Below are 26,817 nucleotides of genomic sequence, written 5' to 3'. Positions count from 1 at the left end.
AATAAAACTATAATAAACAATATGCAGCCTTCAATTTTAATATACTAACCATAGAAATTGCTTCATTCAGGCCTGGTGACCCTGTGGCATTAGTTCTCAACTAACACTTAAGCTCTTGCAACTCTAGGATGTCATCAAATGGGCCACCTTTCTGCTCTAATTCTACCTGATCTATGACAGTAAATTTAAAAGCCTATTCTGGGTACTGTTTCTACAAAGCATTTCCAACTTCTTTGGTCTTGATGTCATACATATGCTGATAAACCCTTTTTCCTAAAAGCATGTTTAGACTTGCTTATGTAAAATGCATTGCAAGTCGCACACAAGGCTAAGTAGACCACCCTTTACTCCCACAATGATATTTTCTCTGGATCTTAATCTCCCCGTAACCATCCACAAAGAAAGAGTGCCCTTCTAACATATAGGGGCATGGAGGTACCTACCACATTTTCACTACCTCCTCACCATCCCAGCCTTAGTTGTTCTCTCCAAAATGGCTTTAAAACATTGATCTTTTTGTGTATAAAATAATAGGCCTATCCCTTACTATTTATATGTTATACTGTTCCATTTGAAACACCTTCCAGTTTTTCTGAATAACAGCCCTAATTTCATAAAAAAACTATTAAAAGTTAATGTGAGGGCCTTATTGTATATTTTATTTATTCTGATGAAGTCCGTTGTAACTAAGGATGAAAGTGATTTATTTTTATTTATATTTTCACTAATAAAAGTGTTTGTGAATTTCAGCTTTGTAGCTTTCGTTCTCCAGTTTGTGTTCTTGGTTTGTGTTTTGTTCTATTGGAATTATGAATTATGTTTACATTTTTATGCTGCCCACAGGATTCAAAACCTGCAAATAAATCTTAGCTAAGGTAAGTAACTGATTTTTATTAACAGTCACACTGTCTTTAGAAGACATAATTCTAACATTTGTTTCATTTTTTTCTAGGGACATCCGTAAAAGGAGACTGACTAATGAATGAAACTTCAACACAAGAAACTGGTCTCTTATTCCAGTATCAGCAGAAAGAACATCCCATCTAAACTCCCATATCCAAACAAGATGATCTCCCATTACCAGTATGGACATGAGCAGATGTAGAGTGCGAGGCATTTTTTCTGCCAGAAAGTGAAGATAAGAGCCAACCACGTATCCTATGTAGTCCAGAGTTACAGATTTGCTGCTCTGAACTGTTTGGAAGTTTCTAGAAGGCCAGTGCTTGCTTGGGCTAAAGGGAAGTCTCTGTGTTCACTAGTGGGAGTGGTTAACATTGAACAGCCTGCCTGTCCCTGGAGGAGTGGTTACTACCTAGAAGCTGTAGTTTTATTGGCCATTTTGGGTCAATTCTAAACTCCTTGATCTCTCTCTCTTAAAACCAGGCTGCCTCATGGTTTTGGCATTTTTTCAGGCTTGCTAGTTGTTGTTGAAGCACCTACCAAGAGGAGAAAACACTGAGAGAAGAAAAGGAGCCACTTTTGTGATTTTAAGTATTTTCTTCTGATTTTTTGTTAAGTTTTACTGCTTTGCCACCTACTTTTTGGCATTTTCTGGCTTGCTAAAGTTTATATCTGTAACAGTAACAGTATTTGGAACACATCTAGAGCCTGTTTACTGCATTTCCTTTATTGCACTTATTTTAAAATATTTTTTTTTCTTTAAAAACTGCATTTTACCTGATATTGGCCTAGCACTCAAGTGTGGGGTCATTTATTGCACTGTTGTGATTATTTTGCTGCTTGTGTATCTCTGCTACCTTTAAACTACAACAAAAAGAAAAATAAACAAAAAATCTTGTTTTTTTCCCACTTTCTGAAAGTTAAGAAAGTTCAGTTACAGATCTGCTGTTCTGAACTGTATGGAAGTTTCTAGAAGGCCAGTGCTTGCTTAGGCTAAAGTGAAGTCTCTGTGTTCACCAGTGGGAGTGGTTAACACTGAACAGCCTGCCTGTCCCTGGAGGAGTGGTTACTACCTAGAAGCTGTAGTTTTATTGGCCATTTTGGGTCAATTCTAAACTCCTTGATCTCTCTCTCTCTCTCTCTCTTAAAACCAGACTGCCTTGTGGTTTTGGCATCTTTTCAGGCTTGCTAGTTGTTGCTGAAGCACTTACCAAGAGCAGAAAATGCTGAGAGAAGAAAAGGAGCCACTTTTGTGATTTTAAGTATTTTCTTCTGATTTTTTGTTAAGTTTTACTGCTTTGCCGCCTACTTTTTGGCATTTTCTGGCTTGCTAAAGTTTATATCTGTAACAGTAACAGTACTTGGAACACATCTAGAGCCTGTTTACTGCATTTCCAGTGTTGCACTTATTTTAAATACTTGTTTTTTCTCTAAAAACTGTATTTTACCTGATTTTGGCCTAGCACTCAAGTGTGGGGTCATTTATTGCACTGTTGTGATTATTTTGCTGCTTGTGTATCTCTGCTACCTTGAAACTACAACAAAAAGAAAAAAAAATCTTGCTTTTTTCCCACTTTCTGAAAGTTAAGAAAGTTCAGTTACAGATTTGCTGTTCTGAACTGTTTGAAAGTTTCTAGAAGGCCAGTGCTTGCTTGGGCTAAAGGGAAGTCTCTGTGTTCACCAGTGGGAGTGGTTAACTCTGAACAACCTGCCTGTCCCTGGAGGAGTGGTTACTACCTAGAAGCTGTAGTTTTATTGGCCATTTTAGGTCAATTCTAAACTTCTTGATCTCTCTCTTTCTCCTAAAACCAGGCTGCCTCATGGTTTTGCTGTCTTTTCAGGCTTGCTAGTTGTTGCTGAAGCACCTACCAAGAGGAGAAAACGCTGAGAGAAAAAAAGGAGCCACTTTTGTGATTTTAAGTATTTTCTTCTGATTTTTTGTTAAGTTTTCCTGCTTTGCCGCCTACTTTTTGGCATTTTCCAGCTTGCTAAAGTTTATATCTGTAACAGTAACAGTACTTGGAACTCATCTAGAGCCTGTTTACTGCATTTCCTGTGTTGCACTTATTTTAAAATTGTTTTTTTCTCTAAAAACTGCATTTTGCCTGATTTTGGCCTAGCACTCAAGTGTGGGGTCATTTATTGCACCGTTGTGATTATTTTGCTGCTTGTGTATCTCTGCTACCTTTAAACTACAACAAAAAGAAAACAACTAAAACATTTTGCTTTTTTCCCACTTTCTGAAAGTTAAGAAATTTCAGTTACAGATTTGCTGTTCTGAACTGTTTGGAAGTTGCTAGAAGGCCAGTGCTTGCTTGGGCTAAAGGAAAGTCTCTGTGTTCACCAGTGGGAGTGCTTAACACTGAACAGCCTGCCTGTCCCTGGAGGAGTGGTTACTACCTAGAAGCTGTAGTTTTATTGGCCATTTTGGGTCAATAATTGGCCATTTTGGGTCAATTCTAAACTCCTTGATCTCTCTCTCTTAAAACCAGGCTGTCTCATGGTTTTGTCATCTTTTCAGGCTTGCTAGTTGTTGCTGAAGCACCTACTAAGAGGAGAAAACTCTGAGAGAAAAAACAGAGCCACTGTTGTGATTTTAAGTATTTTCTTCTGATTTTTTGTTAAGTTTTACTGCTTTGCCGCCTACTTTTTTGTCATTATCTGGCTTGCTAAAGTTTATATCTGTAACAGTACTTGGAACACATGTATAACCTGTTTACTGCATTTCCTGTGTTTCACTTATTTTAAAATAGTTTTTTTCTCTAAAAACTGCATTTTGCCTGATTTTGGCCTAGCACTCAAGTGTGGGGTCATTTTTTGCACTGTTGTGATTATTTTGCTGCTTGTGTATCTCTGCTACCTTTAAACTACAACAAAAAGAAAAAAAAATCTTGCTTTTTTTCCACTTTCTGAAAGTTAAGAAAGTTCAGTTACAGATTTGCTGTTCTGAACTGTTTGAAAGTTTCTAGAAGGCCAGTGCTTGCTTGGGCTAAAGGGAAGTCTCTGTGTTCACCAGTGGGAGTGGTTAACTCTGAACAGCCTGCCTGTCCCTGGAGGAGTGGTTACTACCTAGAAGCTTAAATTTTATTGGCCATTTTGGGTCAATTCTAAACTCCTTGATCTCTCTTTCTTAAAATCCTACAACTCTCTTTTCGCGCGGTTTTGCACACTGAGCAGCGTTGGGCAGCTCCACCTTAATAGGTTTAAACTATTCCAGGCTCTACAAAGTCTGCTCTTCACTTTTTCCCTTAGAACTGTTCAAACTCTCAAAGTAATCACTCTATTTTCTTTCTAAAGCCCTGCACTTGCTCAGCTCTTATAAGGAAACACTGACTAACTAAAGCACTACACCCTCCTTGAATTCTCATAAGTATTAGACTCCTTCCTGATCAAGTGAAAAATCAGTTCACTTCCCTAATCTGATCAGTAAAAAAAAACAGTTCCCTATACTAATCTGGTATGTCCAAGGGTCATTTTCAAGGTTACTCTCCAGTCCAGCTGGTGAATCTGGGAATTTTGAGGCAATGTTACAATTGCCTTATGTACACAGAAAACCCTCTCCTCCTTCCAACAAACTCTAATACATGTGAGAGATGCAGTTACACAGCCAAACTGGAGGCAGAGCTCTCTCAACCAAAGACTGGCACAGTCAGTCAGGAGGAAAAGGTAACCACCCACACCACAAATCCAGTATCACACAGACCTATTGCATCTGCATACCCAACACATAAACACACAAAAACATACTCGGAGGCTCTAAATAAAAATCTGCCTAAACAGCAAAGACCTCCTAAGTAGATATCCAAGCAACAGCCACCTCTCAACAATACCCACAAATCACATATCTCACAAAATCAGTGTGCCTCACAGTCACAGCCTATAAGGCCAAACAACACACCAAATACACTTGTTATAGGGGACTCTATTGTCCGGCACACTGACGTCCCACTCACCAGACTGAACAAGGAAAAGGTCACTGTAAGCTGCCTGTTGGGTGCCAGAATCTGCCACATAACACAAGCACTCAGGTCACTCCAAAGCAAGTACAAGTATGACTCCGTCATTGTCCATGCTGGTGTGAATGACCTGAGATGTACCTCCCTGGACTACATGAAAAGAGACATAGAGGAGCTCTCTGACCATGTAGCCCAGGCTGGTATGTCCCTGACTTTGAGTAGTATCTTGCCATCACCAAGAATGATGCCACAGTATAAAGACAAAATTATCATTTTCAACAATTGGCTAAAGTATTCAAAGTGGATCCATTGTCTGTCAGCCTGGGATGACATGCTCGACAAGCCACGTTGCTTCGCTAGGGACGGCTTGCACCTGTCACCCTTAGGCTTTTGTATACTGGCCAAGGCTCTTGCCACCCCCATAGTGCCTTTTTTAGGCAAGGCTCAAAGGACAAACCCACCTTCATAGACAACCCAAAGATAAAAAAAACTAAAGGTAATGCTACTCAGTGCCAGAAGTCTAAACTTCAAGATGCATGCACTCAAGACTCTCCTCAGTATGGAGAAAACCGATGCCTGTGCAGTAACAGAAACCTGGTTCAAGGCTCCTGAGAGCACCCCAGCACTACCAGGTTATAACTCATACCATGCGTTTCGGTCCCAAAACTCGGACCGAAGCACAAAAGGAGGGGGAGTATCTATATTCATCAAAGATACCTACACCTCCAGGTTAGTGGCACTGCACAAAGCATCGGAAACCATCCATGTGTAACTAACAGAGGGCAAAACTGCCTTTCAGTTTGTAGCCTGCTACAGAACACCCTCCCTATTACAGGAACCCCACTTGACATTCCTGAGAACACTGGAGAATATGAAGGTCTCTCCAAACACTATGTTATTGGGTGACTTCAACTACCCAAACATTGACTGGGAAAACTACTCAAGCCCAAACACCCTCGCCCAACGGTTCCTTGAATTTATAAACTCTAACACAATGGAACAACTGGTCACCACTCCCACAAGAGGGAACAACATATTGGACCTGGTCATCACCAACATAGGGACTCTGTGTTCCACACCAGAGGTAAACCATTCATTGGTAAGATCAGACCATAAACAAATTTCCCTGGACATCCATATCCCATCCCCACCCCCAGCCAAGGAAATCACTGTAAAGAATTTCTCAAAAGCCAACTTTGCACTTCTCAAGACTGAGGTGGAATCCTTCAAAGCCCCTGGGCCAGAGGATAATACAGCCCAATCCACAGAATCCTTTACAAATGCATTCTATGAGCACCTGCAGGAATGCATGGATTGTGCTATCCCAAATAAAACCAAGACTCACTCCTCCAAAAACAGCAGACCGGTCAGGTGGACCCCGGCCATAAATAAGCTATACAACAGAAGGAGGAAGCTACTACATGACAGAGCAAAATCCCAAAAAGGGAAGGCATCTCTGATCAGTATTAGCAATAAACTTTGATCCCTCATAAAATCATCAAAAGTCAGTTTCGAAAGAAAAATTGCCCTAGACACTAAAGATAATCACAAGGCCTTCTTTAGTTATGTCAGAAACATGGGCGTAAACTCCCAGATATGCTCTGAATTGTTGCATAACTGTACAAAATATACCGAACCTACAGACATAGTCAACATCCTGGCACACAGATTCAGCGCAAACTTCTCCCCCCCTTCCCCCCCAAAGGAGCAAACACCTATCCCAACTGAATGTAACCTCCCTGACATCACAGATGCACAGGTGAAAGCTGCCCTCTCCAAAGCAAAAAACACAGCAACTATGGGACCGGACGGTGTCCCAGGCTGTGTCGTACATGAGCTCCAAGAAGAACTGAACCCTCACATTAAGTCACTGTTCAAATTTAGCCTTACTACAGGATATGTACCCAAAGAATGGCGTACAGCTACAGTGGTCCCACTCCACAAAGGTGGTGCTACAACAGACCCCGGAAACTATCGCCCCATAAGCCTGACTAGTCTGGTCTGTAAAGCTATAGATTGTATTATCATGGAACTCATAAACAAAGACATTGGGAGCCTCCAGACACTGGACCCTACTCAGTTCAGCTTTGTTAAGGGCAGATCTTGCCTCTTAAACCTAGCTGATTTCTTTGAAACAGTTACCAAAGCCATAGATGAGGGCAAGGTAGTCCACACAGCCTACCTGGACCTCACAAAAGCCTTCGTCACAATACCCCACTCGGGCATCATAAATAAGCTTACCAGCTTAAATATCAACCCCTATATCACAAGATGGGTTGCAAACTGGCTCAGAGATAGAACCCACATGGTCAGAATCGCAGGTGCCATGTCCGAATCCAAACCAGTTACAAGTGGCATCCCACTGGGCTCAGTTCTGGGAACTCTCTTGTTCGGTATATACTTCTCTGAGGTTCAGGCTAACACGGGGGGATTATGGCTGACAAAGTTCGCAGATGACTGCAAACTGGGGGCCATAATCGAATCTCCAGCTGACACAAGCATCCTCCAAAAGGGTCTCACAGAGATGGATGCTTGGTGCCAGAGCCACAGCCTCAAGCTAAATGCTAAAAAGTGCATAGTCATCCCCTTTGGGAAAAACAAGGTGCCCACAAATTACCACATAGGTGGTAATCCATTAAGTAAGGAAGAAGTAATTAGAGATTTGGGGATCAACGTAGATAGTAATCTCTCCTTTGATAATCACGTTGCCAAAGTGGTTAGAAAGACCTTCTATATAGCCCACCTTATCACAAAAGGGTTCGCATCTAGATCAAGAGAGGTCATTGTGCCCCTCTACTCATCACTCATCAGGCCCATAATTGAATACAATGCCTCTTTTTGGATGTACCTTACCCGACACCTGCGGCAACTGGAGAGAACCCAAAAGTACCTCACCAAGAGGATCATGGGCTACAAACAAATGTCCTATGCAGCTCAACTAAAGAAACTCCAGCTCTAGTCAGTTGCTTACCGCCTACTCAGAGGCAATCTATGCCTGACGTAAAAAGCCATGTCAAACCCAGAATTAATGGACATGCTCCTCCTCAAAAAATCCAAGTCCCTTAGTGCTACACGCTCCAGGGACCTAAACCTCAGAACAAAAATAAATAGGACATGCTGGAGGGACAGATTCATTTGCCAGAGGCTCCCCTCACTCTGGAATAGAATCCTAATTCATGTTAGACATAGCCCCTTGCTTACCCTATTCAAGCAAAATTTGGACGCGTGGATGGGAAATCGCAAATTCACCCCTGGGATCTCTCCTGTGTCCCCGCTAGACAGAGGCACAGTAAACTAATCTTAAAAGGATACCTTCAGTGACCTACTTTACAAAGGCACAGTAGGCTAATCTAATAGGGAGGTGGAAGCCAAATACACTCTGGCTAGGCTTATAAATGCCCTAGGGCAGATAGCCTAGTATCTACCTATGAACCTATTTCACTCTTTAGGCTTTTCCTGGTTAGGGGTCACCACAGCGAAACTCCGGTCCGCTCATGATTGGCAGTGGATTTTACGGTGCCGAGTTGCTAGCCCAATGCACAACATTCAATGAAGGCACGCCCATTCACGCTCGCACCTACCTGCATGTCTTTAACATCACTTGACCGTGGGGAGGACATGCAGACTCCACACAGAAGGCACTCCAGCCTAGAATCGAACGGAAGAACCTCTTGCTGTGAGGTGACAATGCTAACTGCTCCACCACCGCAGCTTTTACGAAAGTATCCTTATTTCAGTACACTCTGTAAATTCTGCATTTCACATTAAGCTCCCAGCCAATGGCACTTCTTTTCTAATTTCATCTATTAATACTTTTAATTTTGCCTCTTTCATTTAAACCATTTCTTGTATAACTAAAACTAGTTTAAGATCACAGCATGGTTTGAACCCTCTGTAGACCCATGGCATGATGTTCTTCAATGAGCTACTGTTAAAATAGCCACTAAATTAGCTACTTTGTAGCTATGTTGCTTTTATGAGGATTGCTGCACTTCGCTTGCTTGTAATCTAAGTATTTTTTTAATATGTGTGCATGTAGAACTCTTCTTCCCAGGCCTCCGTTGAAAGGGGATTTTGAACAGCTTAGTCAAACTTTCACATCAACAAAGGCATTCAATCAATAAATAAATACAATTAAAATAAAATAACTATATTCGTATTTCTTCACATATGTAAAAGATGCAGCCAGACTATATTCTGGCACTTTACTGCAGAGCATAAAGGGTGTGGGTTGCAGATTAGGGTCATCCTGTTAATAAAGCTTTGATTCCCTCAGCCCCAATTTGCCTACTGTGGAACTCTGAATAAGTTCCTTAATCAGACAGTGCTCTTAGGTCATCACTGAAAAGATGCATATGTCTAGTAGAATGAATTCATTAATTGACAAATAAAATAATGTCCTTTTCAGTCCTGGGACAGTAAATTCAGAAAACTTTTGATGGAAAGAGCTTCATGAAAAACATTGTTCCAAGCCTATATATGTTCTTAAAAGCAAACTTAGACTGGCAGTCCTACACTGGTTAGACCAGTCAGGTATACAAATTTCTGAACTGGTGGAAACATGGGTATGCATTCTACCAAGTGTTCCATCTATGTTTGAAGATTGTTCGCTATAAATAAATGCATAATTTGCTTACTACCTCACAGGTTAACACAGATGCATACAAAGATTACTGTTACTATGACAGTTGTAATCTGGAGTCAAATAGACTAAAGTCACTTTAATGTTTGTGTAAAATGTATTAAATACCTTAGTAGCACCTGAAAATATCCATACCTTTCTGATAAAAGGCTAGTGCCAAGCTATTATTAATAGTGTACTTTTTCTAGGAATATTATTTTGTTAGTAATAAAAATAACTCTGATATAACATGATCAAGCTGTTGCCCCCTCCCCCGCTATTCACAGCTACTTTATTGTTCCATTTATCTTTAATGCTATTGTTAAAACTTTACCCATTTCCTTTTACATCAGTGTGCAAATTTAAAATACAAGTATGCAATTAAAATTAACATCAGACTTTAACATGTAACAAAATAAATTTTAAATGTGCCATTAGGCTCTCAAGTCCACATCATTATTTATTTATTTATTTATTTTACATTTGTTGACTGGGCTAGTCTAACTGGATACATGAACATTTTCAGTAGAGGCCCGGGGAGATAAGCTCCATGACACACAGATAATCTAATCGCAAAACAATATAAAATAACTTCAGTTGTGTATACAAGCACAAATCTGGATAATACAGAAAATAATAGAGGACAGAAGTCAATAGAATGTAAAATGCATTCAATGGAATGTAAAATTCAAAATAAGTAGGTACATTACTTAATGTAGAATAAAAAGGAGGCATACAGGCTAATTCCATATACAAGTACAGTACAATAAAAGAGGCAGATTAATGTTCAGTAATAGTAAAAAATGAGTTTAATAATTGTTTGTTTTTTTTTAAAAACAAATAAGTATCCAGAGGGATGGAAATAATGAAATACAAAGTGAGAAAAGGTAAGGTATAGGATAGGCCGACTGTATATGGGTAGAGTAGAGAATTAGTCAGGTTTAGTAAAGGGGCATAACCAGTGTGCTTTGAGGAAAAGTTTCAGTCTGATTTTGAAGAGTGATATAGAGGAAAGTGAGGAAAGGTTGCTGGATAAGAGATTCCAGAATCTTCCCACAGTATTAGAGAAGAGAGAATCCCTAGCCCTGTTGTTAGATTTAGATGTTTTAACTAGGAGTTTCTGAGAGGAACGTAAGGGCTTCAGATTATTATAGGGGGTGATGATGGTGGATAAAGTAGGAGTATTGGAAGGTTGATAAAGAGTCATATGGGCATTGATTAGTTGATGGTACTTGAGCAGATTCTGTAGTTCGAACATTGAAGCTGCTTTAAATTAAAACAATGGTGAGTTCTAAATGGGTTACCAGTAGCAAATCTGGCTATGTTATTGTATGGGATTTCCAATTTATTGAGGTTATTCTTAGATAGATTAGTGAAAATGGTTGAGGCATCGAGGAGTGTAGAGATTAGATGAGTATGTGCAATAGTAGTCCTAGCTGTAGGTGACAGGGAGGGTGTAATTCTGTAGAGAGAGCCAAGTTTTTTGTTGACAGATTTAATAATGTTGTTGATGTGTATGTCAAAGGTAAGGCTGTTGTCAATGGTGATACCAAGTAGCTTGGTAGTTAGGTCAGGTGATATAATGGTACCATTAGTGGATGTAACAGCAAAATCTATGGGAGAGGACTTATGATTAGGATTGAAAAGGAAGAGTTTAGTTTTTTGGGGGTTTAAGTGAAGGCAACATTGAGTGAACCATTGTTCAACAGTGTTAAATACATTTTGGGTAAGGGAGTGAAGTTCAGAGGTGGTTGTGGCTGAACATACAAGTGTGGAGTCATCTGCGTATTGTATGCAAGTAGCATGGGGAATTGCTAGATGAATGTCGTTGATAAATATGGAGAAAATGAGAAGTCCTAATATGGACCCCTGAGGTACACTGAGGTTAACTGGTAGGTGGTTTGATAGAGTGTTGCACCAGAGTACAGCCTGTTGTCTTTTGTCTAAGTAGGATTGGAACCATTTGATAGAAAGTGCATCTAAGGCCAAGAATTTAAGGATATCTATCAGAATTTGATGACTGACCATGTCAAATGCTTTGGACAGATCGATAAATAGTGCCGAGGAAAGCATATTACAGTTACGTTTTTTGTTAATACAATCTGTCAAGGAAAGGAGGGCAGTAGTAGTGCTATGGGAGGGTCTGTAACCATGTTGACAGTTAGAGAGCAAGTTATTATGGATTAGCTGGTCTAGCAATTGCCTATGGATGCATTTTTCCATGATCTTGGCCAAAGGAGAAAGAAGGGCTATGGGACGGTAGATGGAGAATTCGGTGGAGTTTCCACCTTTTTGAAGGGGGATAATATGGGACACTTTCCAGATGTTAGGGACATGACCTTTGCTAATACTTCTATTGATCAGAATGGAGATGGGGTAAGCGATTGCCTTGGCAGATTTCTGTAGATATTCAGCAGGTAGTTGGTCTGCTGAAGGAGAGCATGGTTTCAGTTTTTGGATTATGGCAAGAATATGGGTTGTTGGGACTGGTTGCAAAAGGAATGGAGGGGGTGTGGTTTTGTTATAGGTAGGTAAAGTAAAAGTATTAGGTGATAGCTGACTGGCTAGTGTTTGGATAGCATCAGTGAAAAAGGTATTGAAGGCATTGGCAGTATGCATGGGATTTTTATAGTCAGTGTTTTGTGGGTTTGGTGTACTGGATTGACCTGGATGTAGTAACTGGTTGATGCATGCCCAGAATTGTTGTGGGTTATTATGGTTTGCCTTTTGAAATTGAAGGTAGTAGTTTCTTTTATCAGATAGTATAGCTTTATTAGTGTTATTTCTTAGTTGTCTGAAATTTTGTTGGTCTACAGGATTTCTGGTCATTCTCCATTTGGCCCAGTATTTATTCCTGAGGTGGATTTTCTGTTTGGTGTCTTTAGAAAGCCATGAGGCAGATTTGGTCTTAATTCTAATAGTACGGGTTGGTGCATGGTGATCAATGATGGCTAAGAAGTTAGAATTAAAGTATTGAACAGCTTCTGACAGAGGGAGGTATTTTAGGGGAGACCAATTGCATGCTCTGAGTTCGTTTTGAAAGAGATCAGGGTTGAAGTTCTTTTTGGATCTGATATTCCTGACAGTGGTAGGAATGGGAGCATAGGTTTTATGCCTGATGATATAGGTAAGTGAGTGGTCACTTATGTCTTCAGGAAGGGTTCCAGATTCATATAATTGGGGATGGTTGATTATCAGAATCCAGTCTAATGTTCTTTCTTTCTTGTAGTGTTTGTATATCCTGGTGGGGAATGTAATGGTTTGATCAAAACCATATAGGTTGATGTGGGTGGTCAGGCGGCTGCTGCTACAGCAGTTCCATTCAATGTTTATATCACCAAGGATTATGGTTTCTTGGGGCAGGTGTTGAGATAGCCAGCAAAGGATATTTTCTATGGTGTTATTGTTGTTACTGGGGGGTAGATAGATACAAATAATACAGATGGCTTTGGCATTGTTAAGTTGTAGTTTAGATATAAGAATTTCTGCATTGGTACTAAGAGGTGGTTTTATGTCATAAGTGGTTAACTGTAAACCAGATTTAAAAAGAATCGCAACTCCCCACCCTTTTTGGCTACACGGTCAAGTCTCAGGATATTGTATCCTAGTGGGACGATTTCATTGTCTTTTGTTTCAGGTTTTAGCCAAGTTTCTGTTAGACAAAGAATGTCAAAGGAGTAAACTTCTAAGAGAACATGGAGTTGAGTAATTTTGTTGTTAATGCTATGAATATTAAGATGAACTACAAAGAGTGAATTAGATGGTTTAGTAATGGGATAATTAGTGGATTGGTTGGGGCTGGGGAGAGAGATTGGAGTTGCTGTTGGGCCTGGGTTTGGGTGAATGTCTCCATCTTTTAATGTGTGGAGTTGTTTGAGATAGATTGGATATGGGAGTCTACTATTTAAGAGTAGAGATCTCCTGGGATTGAGATTAATATATCTGATGTGGGTACTGGCTACAGAAGGTAAGTTGGATAAGGCAGAAGTAGGTGAAAACAGTGATACGAGAATCTAGAAACAGTAGTAGTAGACAGTAGGGTGAAGTGTGAGGAACTAAAATACAGGTCTGGGACTAAAGAAAATAAGGTAATTAATGAAGCAAACTAGAAGTAAAGCATGAGATGAGACTAGGAGAAGGGTGCCACCTAGTGGACAGGTCTGTATTGCAGGTAGATATGCGAGGGAGTTAGCTGTATTAAAAACTGGGGAAGAGTGAGAGGTAGGATAGGGAGTTCTTTGTGGAGGATAAGGGGGGAGCAAGTGATAAGGTACTATAGAGAAAGGGGGGTAGAGGCTGCTGGCTGTCCTGGCTCAGAGTGTGCTTAGGCACCTATAGCAATGGTACAAAGGTAGAGAGTATAACTGGCAGGAGTTAGACAGCAAACATACTTTTCTTATTTCCTTGAGAGAGGGTGTAGGGAATTTAAGGCTGTGAGGTGAACCTGCTGGTATTTGGAGAGGGTCCTTATGTTCCTAGAGACTTGTGCTGGAAGCACGGGAAGAGCAGGATAACTTAAGGGAGCAAGGGAGACAAAGTAGTGGAGAGAAACAAATAGTTAGTACAGGCAAGGCAAGTGTAGTCAAGTTACACAAAACATTTACTGAGACAATATGTAAAGGTAGTAAATATACATTTCCACTTTCTTAGTAGCAACAATCAAATATATTTATAAAACAAGAGATCTGTTCCTCTAAGCAGTAGCAGTAATAATAAAGTTAGCAATAAACATTCACTCCTACTAGGGAGCAGCACTAGTAAACACCTTAAAACTAGTTCTGTGAGTCAAAGCTGTGTTAGGGCACTAAGTGGAGGATCGGTAGGACTGCTATCTATGCATTAGGATAGACAATTAAAGCCTTCATGTAGTGTTACATAGATAAACTGTGACTAACAGTTTCCAGTGAGGCTACTTCATCTAGCCAAGGGTTTTTTATGCAGCAGTCAACAGGGACTGTTACCCTGGTGAACTATTTTCAGCAATTTAGCTCCTAGAACTCTACAGAGCTAAAGAACCAGAAAGGCTACCAGTAGTTATTGCCAATTACCAGGAATAAGTATAATACACGCTACCTGAGCTACACATAGCCTAATGGTACTCAACAAGCCCCAGGGCAAATTAACTGATAATTGCTTGTGTTGCAAAGAGGCTCCTGTGACATCAACGTGCTATGGGAGCACTTAATGGAGTACAAAATGGGGTACTAAATACAAAGGAGTAACCTCTACTGTTCTGGTTAGTCTATAAAGCATTTAAAGCTCCAAAAGCTCAGCAGGGCAGGAGATCGTTAAAAAGTACACAGTGTCGAAAAATGCAGGGAAACCGCTGTTTATATCCCAGCGTTCAGCCAGATCTTAAAGTACACTAGGACTATATTTACTAGAATTAGCCACTATAAGTGAGTAGTGCTCTGCTGAAGGGAGGTACGTAGTGAGCTGCTAAGCAACAGAGTAGGCACTAACTCCCGCTAAGAAATTTCGCCATTCAAAAGTCATTTCCTGGCTTGAAACAAAATGGTAGTAGTGCAGGCTCACTCAGAGATGGCTCCGCAAGAGCGGCGTTCCAATTAGTAGTCGGTACCGGCTAGTTAAGACAACATATCCCTCACCTTTCAGTTACAATCCACCAATTTTGGCATATGCTCAGTTAGGCATAACAGCAGGCTCTAATGCCTTTGTTATGCGACCACATGGATGGCGTAGTACAGAAAAGCTGTATCCAACCTTGGGGATCAATATGGAATGATGGCTCACACATAAATGGTACCGCTTGGGTACGAGAGTAGTTATAGCCGGTACCGGCTTACTAAACAACAGTGCAGAGCAGAAGTTAGTTTAATTTACAGCTAGAAAATTAAGAAAGCTGAGCTAACACACTACCAAAGCTCCAATGGTACCACTTGGGTGCGAGATGAGTTACAGCCATTACTGGCTTACTAAATAACAATGTAAATGGGGATTAGTATAATCACATCTAAGCAATAAAATAACCAAGCAAACACAATACCAATGCTCCACAGATGAGGCTGGACACAGAATGGCTACGCAGGTGGGACTACCGGCTTACTAAACAAGGTTAAATCTAATCTATACATAAACATTTAAATAATTACATTGCAAACTACACAATGCTCCACAACTGAGGCAAGATACAAAATAGACTATAGGGTGAATGCACAAGCAAAAATACACGTTACATCAACAGCAGCTTAGGAGGCATTACCAATACACTCTAACTAGAAAAGTTAAACAGAAGCAGTGTAGTAGATGGTAATTAGACACACAGTTCACACTTGAGCATGTCAGCAGTTAGAATGATAAAGCAACAACACGCATAAACTTTACATACCACAGGCAAGAAAGACGCTGGGAGAGGAGCAGACAGCAGCCAGGTCTTTTCCTGATTACTAAAGATGGCAGCCACAAAAACTCTGGGTATTTATGGGAGTCTAGAGGATAAAGGTGGAGAGGGGAGGAGAGTAGGGGGAAGAGCAGATAAAGGTAGGAGGGGCAAGAGACCTGATAGCAGTGAGTCATGTGCCATTCAAAGGCTGAGGGAATATCTTTGTGCTGCATTTGTAGTAAATGTGCATGGAGATCTGTTGTATTCAAGTTATTAAGGAAGCAACTGTAGATGCCCTTCTATTCATATGCTGCTCTACTCATAACACAAGAGAGTCCACCTCGGGTTGACGCTCAAACGTCCGTCCATTTTACAAAAGATAGATGCTACTGCTAGGGTGTTTGTGACATCCTGCATCTCTCTCTGTGGGCATTGGCCATAAACAGATGTCAGGTACAAAACAGCGTCAGCACACACCTACCTCAGAACTTTTCTGCCACCTGTGTGACTGCCAGCTACAGTTGTCGCTCCTTTGAAAAAGTGATCTGTGTGCCTCATTCATCTTATCTGACTTCAGATAAGTACTTCATAGGGGTTTTGATTATCTTTTGCTACTTCTTTTGGGTTTCATGTCAAGTAAAAAATGACAAGTGTAGATGTGGAAGGCAAATTCCACATAGAGATACGCATAAGCTCTGCTTGTTTTGCTTAAGCCAACAGCCCCTTGCTCTCTGGGCGGTGTGTGGGCCATAAGTGCACTTCATCTGTGTCTACTGTACTAAAATCTACTCATCAATAGTGCTGTGTTGCAATTTTGTACTTTTTATATGCTTCAAAGCATTACTGACAAACAACATTGTCGCTCTATGTACGTTTAAATTAATGTTTATTTATGTGCGTTTTTTTTCAGGCATTATTGATGTCTCTGTGATCATGTTTAGAAACACTTGAGGTGCTTAAATAAGTGTTTTTGATAGCTATCTTGTAGATATTACTGTTTTTTTTTATTCTCTGCTTCTAAAGCTAGCCAGTCAGGCTCTTTGGTTTTAGAGCTGTGATATCCTTGGTGCTACTGCTACATTTGGTTTGGCGTGTTCCCCACGTGGCGTTTCTTCCATGCTATCCATGCTATGGGTATCTGCTGCTATTGCTATACTAGTGGAACAAATTTTTAATACTGAGGGCTACATGCAGATGTAATCAGCCTATTTCTTTTGTTTTTCACTCTTATAGTGCAAAGCACTACACTATGGGTATTCTCCTTCCTCTCTGTAAAACCGGAGACATAGTTTAAATTCCATGAAGCTACACGTGGGGTGTAACGACCTTCATTACTATCGACCCTAGCCCTCAGCCTCCCTGCTGTGATTCCACTGCTAGCCATTGAGGTTCTACAACTCTCAACTTGCTGACTGCCACTTTATCCTGTTACCCCTTTGTTGGTGGTGATTTTTTTTCGTTTTTGTTTTTGGACAGCATGCTTATGCTGTGGCATTTGGATAGCCGGGTTATGCTAATTTTAGATAAAGGGTTTAATTTCTCCCTTGTGGCTTCCCTAACTGGCATCCAGGATGGCTACTTAATTATAAATTATTGATCCTGTAGCCTGGACAAGCTAATCTTTCTACTTCTACTTTCTACTTACTACTGTGGAGGTGTAAACCGGCTTTATCCCTCTTTTGGCTATAATTTTTATAACTATTATAGTCCCTGTGAGCTTTTCGCAGCAAAAAAGAACCCCTTAACCATAGTGCTGCATAATTTGCTTTAGCCTATTTAATCATGGGATCAGGCCCTGAGCCTTACACTCGTACTATCCAAGTGCTATTTAAGAATTATCAATGGGCTATTTGTGCTGCTGGCAATATGGATTGCTATAATGGACATACTATTATGATACGACTGTGACAGGCTGTATTACTGTTCTACGACTTGGTTTATTTTCTTGTTTTTTTAATAGGTTAAACTAATTAGTTAGTTTTTAGCTTCATCAGTTAATGCTGTTTTGTAGTTAGTAACTACACATTGTCTTCTGTAGTAGATATATATGCTTTGTTTTTCTGTGCCATACATTTACATGTATTTGATTATAGAAGCTGAATACTTGTGCTAATTACATTACTTTTTCTGACACTCTGTGCTAATACCTCACTGCATCCTAGACTCCACTCAACTACTGATTAGCATTCCTCCTCTACACTTTCCATTCCACTCCTGCATAGAACTTAACCTAGTTAGCTAACAATTATTTAATATTTCTTTCTGTCTCATTTTCAGCTTCTAAGTCCTGTGTGGAGACACAGCCGTCCCTCTATTTGAAACCCTGTAAGGCTAATGATATCCTACTAAATAGTAAGGAAACTCAACTTAGAAGCCCCTCAGGATCTACCTGGACCATCTACATTCAGCCTCACAGTGTAGGTGTTATCCTACAGTATATGTATGATTTAACTATAACCTTGTGAGTGCAATAACTTAAAATTACTGGTGACTGCATTCAATTTTAAACTGTTTTGAAAGGGCCAGCACACCCATGGACTTAACCCTCCTACCATCTCTTTATTAACTTACCCCCCCTCCTCCTACTATCCTAGTGGAGTTAGTGCTTCCCACACTTTATCCACTAGAGGGTAGCAGATCTTAGGCTTTGGAATACCATCTCTCACTGGTTGTAGAAACCAACTAGTTCTGTAGACCAGCTAGACTATGCTATCTGTGCTTGTACTCTCTATTCATGTACTTACCCCCCACCCCATGATTGCTTGAAAAGGAAATTATCCTAGGTAAGTCTGGGAGTTTTAATAAATAGACACCTTTGACTATCACTACTTTTGCTACTGGCCCCCTCAATTATCCCTCGGTATAAATCTCCTTTCCTGCCTTTGTCACTTTCTATAATTATCCCTCTCTCTGTTATAAAACTGTTTTACATAACTGTCTCCCCAGTACAGCTGTACCTTTGTTCACCTTTTTTCCTCTGCTACTTAGTAACAGTATATGTCTCTTACCTTTCCTATGCCTGTAGAACTCAGTCTCTCTCCATAACTGATTGCCCCTCAGCCTCTCTCAGCTGTGACCTGCTCCGTTTGCCCTATGGGCTCACTCCGCTCCCCTACCTACCCAAAATTCCCACCCACCCCCAGGGGTCCTACACTTATACTTCCCTAACCAAACCCTCTGTCTCTTCCCACCAATCCCATACTTCACCCCATTCCACATACTCTAGCCACACCCCCACCTTCTAACAATCACTCACAATAAGCCACTCCTTAGAGCACCTCTACCATATCCTCCTACTCTTAACTTGTATATATAAGTGCCCCCTCTCTTCTCTTCCTGTATCCTTTTATCTTCCTCTCCTCCACATCTTGCTCCCTATTTTATCCCTACACTTGAGTTCTTATTTTATAATTCCTCTAAGATGCCTCTCCCTAATCTAACCAAGCTAACACTCACAATTAAACTCTCAACTACCCACACCTCAACCTACCTTCTTAACTACTTTGAAAAACTGCACTATTTCCATCTTAACTATTCCCACAAACAAACTGCAATTTATACACACATATCCTACAATAGACATTCTAACAACTTCCACTCCCAGTTACCTAATACCTAAATACCACAGACTCTCCCACATTAAACATAACCTACCCTCAGAAAAAAAATTGAAAATTCAAACTTACCTGAGAAACAATTCAGTAACAAAGCTAAATAATCCCTCCTTAAAAGATGGTGACATCCACCCCAACCCTGGCCCTACCAACCCTACAATCAAAACAACTCACCCTAAACTCAATAGCTCTCTCCTAATAGGGCATCTTAATATCCAAAGCATCAATAATAAAGTAGCTCACCTTCATGCCCTCCTAGATATTCACTCCTTTGATATTCTCTGCCTCACTGAGACTTGGTTGAAACCAGAAACAAAAGACAATAAAATTATTCCCCAAGGCTATAATATAGTGAGACAAGACCGATCAAAATGTAAAGGTGGTGGAGTAGCAATTCTATTTAAAAATGGACTTCATATCTCCACCCTACCATCTAATCCAACCCAGGATAGCAATGCAGAAGTCCTCATTACTATTTCAAATCAACGCAAACAAATCTTTATACATTATCTGCATTTACATACAACCCAGAAATAATATCACTACAATAGAGGCTTTTCTTAGCTGGGTGTCTTCTACTCACCCCCAGGAAACAATAATACTAGGCGACTTTAACATTGACTGGAAAAGTGTTAGTGCTGAAAATCCTACCTCTCATATTAACCTCCATGGCTTTACCCAAACCATAACCTCTACAACAATAATTAACAAACCTAATAAGAAAGAAAGTACCTTAGACTGGATACTCATTAACAAAGGAAAACAAACTTACAAAGTAGGAACCCTGCCAGATGATGTAAGTGATCATTCTTTGACCTACATCACAAGAGAAAAGAAAGACTTTCCAAACCCCCCCCCCCACCTTTAGGATAGCACGCCCCACCAAACACTTTAACACAGAATTATTTCAAACTGAGCTTAGAGCATGCAACTGGAACCCTTTAAAATCCCTTCCACTTGAAGAGGCTGTAAAGTATTTTAACACTACATTCTTATCTATCCTGGATAAGCATGCTCCTAAACGTTCCATTAGAATGAAGTCTAACCCAGCCCCATGGCTTTCGAATGAAACTAGAAATCAAAATCTACTTAGGAACAAAGTCTGGGCTAAATGGAGATCTTATAGAAATAGCTCTGTTCATCTACATTTTAGGCAGCTCAGAAATAGTACAAAAAAGGCAATACTTACAGATAAAAAACTACTACTGTAAACTCCAACAAATTAATCAAAATAATCCTCAAAAGTTCTGGTCTTGCATTAATAAGCTCTTTTTCCCAGGTAACTCCCGCACACCCACCCCACTTAATGCAGATCCAAATACTCCCCATCAAACTGCCAATACCTTTAACTCTTTCCTCACTGAGACTATACAATCTCTAGCTAGTCAACTTATCTCAGAAAACTCCAGCCTTCCCATCAACTTACCACACTCTTTATCTAAATTCAAACTACAACCCATCTCTACTTCTCTCATCTATAAACTTATTCAAAAACTTAAGCCATGTACTCCATCTGCTGACCAACTTCCTTCCCAATATCTCCAAAAAGCAGCCAAAGTAATTGCCTACCCTATATCTATCCTTATAAATAGGACAATCCAAGAAGGAACCATCCCAGATATTTGGAAAATCTCCCACATTATCCCCTTACATAAAGGTGGGAACTCTAATGATTACTCTATCAGCCAATTGCTCTCTTATCACCCTTAGCAAAACTTATGGAAAAATGCATTCACCAACAACTTTTACATCATCTCTCTCTACATAACTTAATAGCAAACTGTCAACATGGATTTAGGCAATCACATAGTACCACTATTGCCCTTCTATCCTTCACAGATACCATCAATAGAAACCGCAACAAACACATCCTCTCATCTGCACTCTTTATTGACCTCTCTAAAGCTTTCGACATGGTTAACCATACCCTCTTAATGAATATTCTCGAATCTCTTTCCTTTGATTATCTGGCCGTTAAATGGTTTAGATCATACCTCAGCAACAGGCAACAGGCAGTCCTCTGGGAAAATCAAATTTCATCCTATTTACGTGTCACCATCGGGGTCCCTCAGGAGGACTCCATTCTTGGACCACTTCTTTTCTCATTATTTATTAATGATCTCCATGTAGCAATTCCTCAAGCCACCTGTATTCAATATGCAGATGACTCCACACTAATATGCTCAGCAACCTCTCCATCTGAACTATATTCTCTTACTCAAAATGTTTTCAACACTGTAGAAACATGGTTTACCAAATGTTGCCTGCTTCTTAATGCCAAAAAAACAAAACTCCTTCTCTCCACACCCACTACTAGGTCCTCCCCCTTAGATTTCCCAATCTCTTCAAATAATGGCACTGTTATTTTCCCAGACTCTACCACTAAACTTTTAGGAATAACCATTGACAATAATCTCTCATTTGATTACCATATAAACAACACTATTAAGATAGTCAACAGAAAAATAGGCTCCTTATATAGAATAAAACCTTTTTTAACCTCAACAGCCAGAGCCAAGATCGCTCACTCCCATCTAATCTCAACCCTTCTGTATGCTTCACCTATATTTACCAACCTTAAGAAAACTAACCTTAACAAATTAGCAACTTCCTATAATAACATTGCCAGATTCACTACTGGCAATCCCTTCAGAACCCACCACTGTTCTAATCTTAGGCAACTAGACTGGCTGCAATTCTAAAACCATCTAATAATCCCCCAACTCATAATTGCCCACAAGATATTTTACCAGCCCAATAATACCCTGATACTCTCAAAACTCTTAATCCCATATAATAATCGGAACTCCCTACGTTCTTCTAGCAAACTCCTTGCTAGCTTAACAAAGTCTAATAATACAGCTGGTGACTCTCTGTTTACCAACACAGCAGGAAAAAACTGGAACCTGTTACCCAATGAACTAACTCTAATTACATCCTTGCCACTCTTTAAACAAAAACTTAAAAAGCACCTCCAAATGCACTAGCTATGCCCTTGTAGTAACCCCGACTAACCACCCTCTTCACCCCTATTTCTACCTCTTCTAACCAAACTTCCAAGCATTTAAATGCTTAGTCTTGTAAATAAGAGTGACACTATTTAAACTCTAATCAACTTATTGTTTAAATACTTCTACCTGATGTGAACTATTGTACATAACTCTTACTGTATTATATCTGTTTTAGCTTTCTTAAGCAATATTCTGGTTACTTCTACTTTTCTTAAGTGTTTTTATACCTAGAATGTAATAACTACCTGTTTTATTTTTGTTTATTAATCCTTTATTTACCATGTAACAATATTTTTATACTTTTGTATATCTGTGCGGAGCTTTTCTCCCCGGGCCTCTACTGAAAATGAAAATATATCCAGCTAGACTAGCCCGGTCAACAAATTTAAAATAAATAAAATAAATAAATGAGCACACGTCTTGTATTATTTGTCAGGCCTTTGTCCTCAAAACCCTCGGAAGTCACCTTGCTGCCTTAAAACTTTATTTAGAGAGCCAGCAACTCAAGCGTTTAGCTAAAGTGGTGGATCCGACATCAATTCCCTCGGATTAGCCGCCAGTCAAAAAGATCGAAAAAGCTAGGCCTGAACCAACTGCTGTGCCCTCCCTTCCAGCCATACCTTTCAAAGCCAGTGAAAGCCCAGAGTCTGAGACAGACTCCTTGGACCTTTCTTTGGTGGGTATCCAGGAAGAAGCCATTAAAGAATCCGAAGGCACATCCCAGAGGGAATCACAAGCATCCATACTAGTCACAGCGGGGGAACCTAGGCTGATCATCTCTGAGGGTCCATCGGGGTCTTACAAATTGTAGTTTGTGAGGATGTTAACATAGACATTGTGGAGTGTGATCCAGCATCTTACCATCTCACTCTTCACTGTATCTCTAATAACATGATGTCAGAGTCCCATAAAAAGAAGAAGCAAATAACCAGATATCTTGCTCCTTTGCTAATGCCTGCAAACCTCGAACAACTTCCTGACTGACAGCCCTTCACCCAAGGCCTGTTAAACACTTTCTTGGCCTTACATCAGGCCCCTACTATGGTCCAGGCTCCTACATCATCTACCCCTAAAGGTAAACTTCTTCCAGACGTTTCATCTGAAGAAGAGGATACATCAGGGAATTAATCCCTTACTTACACCTCACAAATTGCTTCCCCTCTGGGATACACTTCCCAGAGGTGGAATCCAATGGCACAGACTCCCCAGGAGAAGATAATACCTTTGGGGAAACTATTGCTCAAATGAAAGAATTCTTCAAGTGGGACAGCAGTCAGGTCACAGAGACCCAAAAGATGTACCATGACATTTTGCAAATGGAGTCCCCAACCAGTCTGCTGTACCCCCAGTGCACTCTGGATTTTTGTATCTCTTTCTGTCTGTCTCCAAGAACCCTGACTCCAAACTTCCTTCACTCAAATGTCCAGACAGGTTTTAAAGGGTCCCTGAGGATGCAAAATTCCTGTATAAAGCTCTTTCTGCAGACCCATCAGTCATTACTGTGGCTGCAGACAGAACTACTAAACTGCTACCTTCCACCTCCCTCCTGCACTCTGACAAGGAGAACAGGCTCATGGAGCACCTAGGGAAAAACGTCTACACTTCTGCTACTCTAGCAGTAAGAGCAATTAACTACCAGTCCCACAATGCTAAATACTCTGGCTCTACTGATTTGACTCCCCAGCCAAGGCTAAGATATCTACCCTGTTGAATTCCTGCACTCAGGTAAACAAGCACTCAATAAAGTGCAGTTATGATGCAGTAGAGGCCTCATCCAGGGTTGCAGCTTCAGGGTCTGTCATTAGGAGATACTCTTGGCTTAGGTTGCAGCCTCTCCCTGATGACATCAGGTCTAAACTTGGATGCACCCCTAGACAATAAAAATGTATTTGGTTCAGCAGCTGCTAACCTCATGAAGGCCCTCCAAGTGAAGGGCAAGGAGCTACAAGATCTGAGACATATATTTGTCTTCCCGGTTCCATGCTTCCAAAGAAACTACTCTGCCAAAACGTCCCCTGTGAGAAGACCTGCCAGACAGATGCCAGTCAAAAACAAAAAGGACTTCAAGAAACAGCCCTCTTCCAGGTCTGCACCCTCTACTCTTGCTATCAAACAGCCCTTTCAGGGCAAGACTGGTAGCCTATGACAACCAGGCACTAGATCCCGACACCTCACTTTCCATGCATCTCTCTCTCTCTCTCTCTCTCTCTCTCTCTCTCTCTCTCTCCCTCTCTCGCTCTCTCTCTCTTTCTCTCTTTCCCTACCATCTTGGAATCAGCTTACCCAAGACTCTTGTGTCCTTGTCTATAGAAAAACAGGGATACTTCATGACATTGAAGAACAAACTTACTCCCAAAGGCATTCCTGAACCCCTCGAGAACAACTGGTTTCCTTCCCCCCATTATTTAGGAGATCCTTGATCAAGGAACAATTGAAGAAGTCCCTACACATGCAAGAGGAAAGGGATTTTACTCCAGATGTTCCTTGTTCGCAGGAAAGAAGGTCCCTGATGCCAGTCCTGGATTTGTCCCATCTCAATACCTTTCTTGAGTTCCCTTCTTTCGGATGCTCACTCTTCCAACCATTCTTCCCCTGATCCTTCCCCAGGCCTTTTTAGTATCCTTGGATATAAAAGATGCCTACACATCCAAATCCATCCCCTCTTCAGGAAATCACTCTGCTTCTCAGCGGGTTCTGCACACTATCAGTTCTATGCTTTGCCATTTGGTCTCTCTACAGACCCAAGAGTGTTTATAAAATGCCTGGCACCAGTCAGTGTCTTTGCCAGGACAAGGGGAATCCAACTCTTCCCCTACCTATATGATATCCTGATCCAGGCCCCATCAGTTCCAATGGTACTTCAACACCTAGACTTTACCATTTCCCTCTTCAGAATTCTGAGGTTCACTATAAATCTAAAAAAATCATCCCACTATAAATCTCAAAAAATCATCCCTGATACCTTTACAGGATCATGTGTTCCTGGGGTGCAGGATCCTAACAGGAAAAATTATGGCCTGTCTTCCCCCCCAAAAAAACAAATTGTCTCTCACTACTTTTTTGCAATGAATTACTTCCTCTAAAAGCCAAATCAGCCCAGGAGTTTCTCAGGCTCTTGGGATTCATGGCCTCCACCCTCCCCATGATTTCCCTGGCAAAACTTCACATGAGGAAGTTCCAATGGTACTTGAAAACAGTCTGGAAACAACATCTGCACACCCTGGAGTTCATGGTTTCAATGCTCTATGCCTTTCCAGGGATTTGAATTGGTGGATAGCCCAGATAAAGGCCAACCCAGGCTTGTCCCTACAACCCCTGCCCCCAAACAGCACCTATTCACAGATGCTTCAGACAAAGGTTGGAGCACAGCCTTGGAAGAATGGAGATTGAGAAACTCATGGACCCTCACACAGCAGAAACAGCACATCAGTATCAAGCAAATGAGAACCCTGATATTAGCCCTACAAATTTTCAAGAATCGTCTCCTACCAGGCATGATGAGCTGGTACACAGACAATACCACTGTGTTGTGGTACATCAACAAACAGGGGGAGACAAGGTCCTACCGCCTGTGCAGATTGGCCCTGCAAGCATGGGAGATCACCCTAGAGAGACAAGTCAACATCCAAGCTGTCTACATACCCTCACCAGACAATTTGATGGCAGATACTCTAAGCAGGATCGTGACTCTATCTCATGAATGGATGCTAAACAGGTATATGTTCCTGGACCTGGTCCACTGATGGAGTATCCCAGATGTGGGTCTGTTTGTCTTCCTCATGAATAGACAGCTTCCAACCTTCTGCTCCAGGGTACATCACCACAAAGCATGGAGGGTGGATGCTCTCTCATTCCCTTAGAAGGGGACATATGCTTTTGCATCCCCTCCTTTCCTCTCATGCAAAAAGTTCTGCTGAAAATTCAGAAGGAACATCCTGAAATCTTCTTGGTGACTCCCTATTGGCCAAGGCAGCACTGGTTCCCCCTATTACTCCATCTAACCAATGGCAATCACCACAAGTTACCCCAACAGATGGACCTGCTCCCACAGGAGAAGGGAATGCTCATACACCCACAAATGTCCACTCTGAACCTTACACTGTGATTGATAGGTCATTGATTCCCTTCAGACCTATACACAGAAAACATGCTTCAGTGTTTGCAGACAGCCAGAAAAACAAATACCATAAAATCATACCTTGCAAAAATGTAACAGATTTTCTGCCTAGTGTCAAAAACACAACTTACAACCACTGGTAGTAGAACCTCCAGTGGTCCTGTCCTACCTGTGTGAATTGATGAAGTCTGGACTATCTTATTCCTCCAAGACCCATTTATCTGTCATCTCAGCATACCTGCCTCTCACTCCACC

Source organism: Protopterus annectens, chromosome 7.part0 (genome assembly GCF_019279795.1).
Source record: "Protopterus annectens isolate FY-2018-M chromosome 7.part0, PAN1.0, whole genome shotgun sequence".
Lineage (NCBI taxonomy): Eukaryota > Metazoa > Chordata > Ceratodontiformes > Protopteridae > Protopterus > Protopterus annectens.
Note: the sequence above shows the minus strand (reverse complement) of the source record.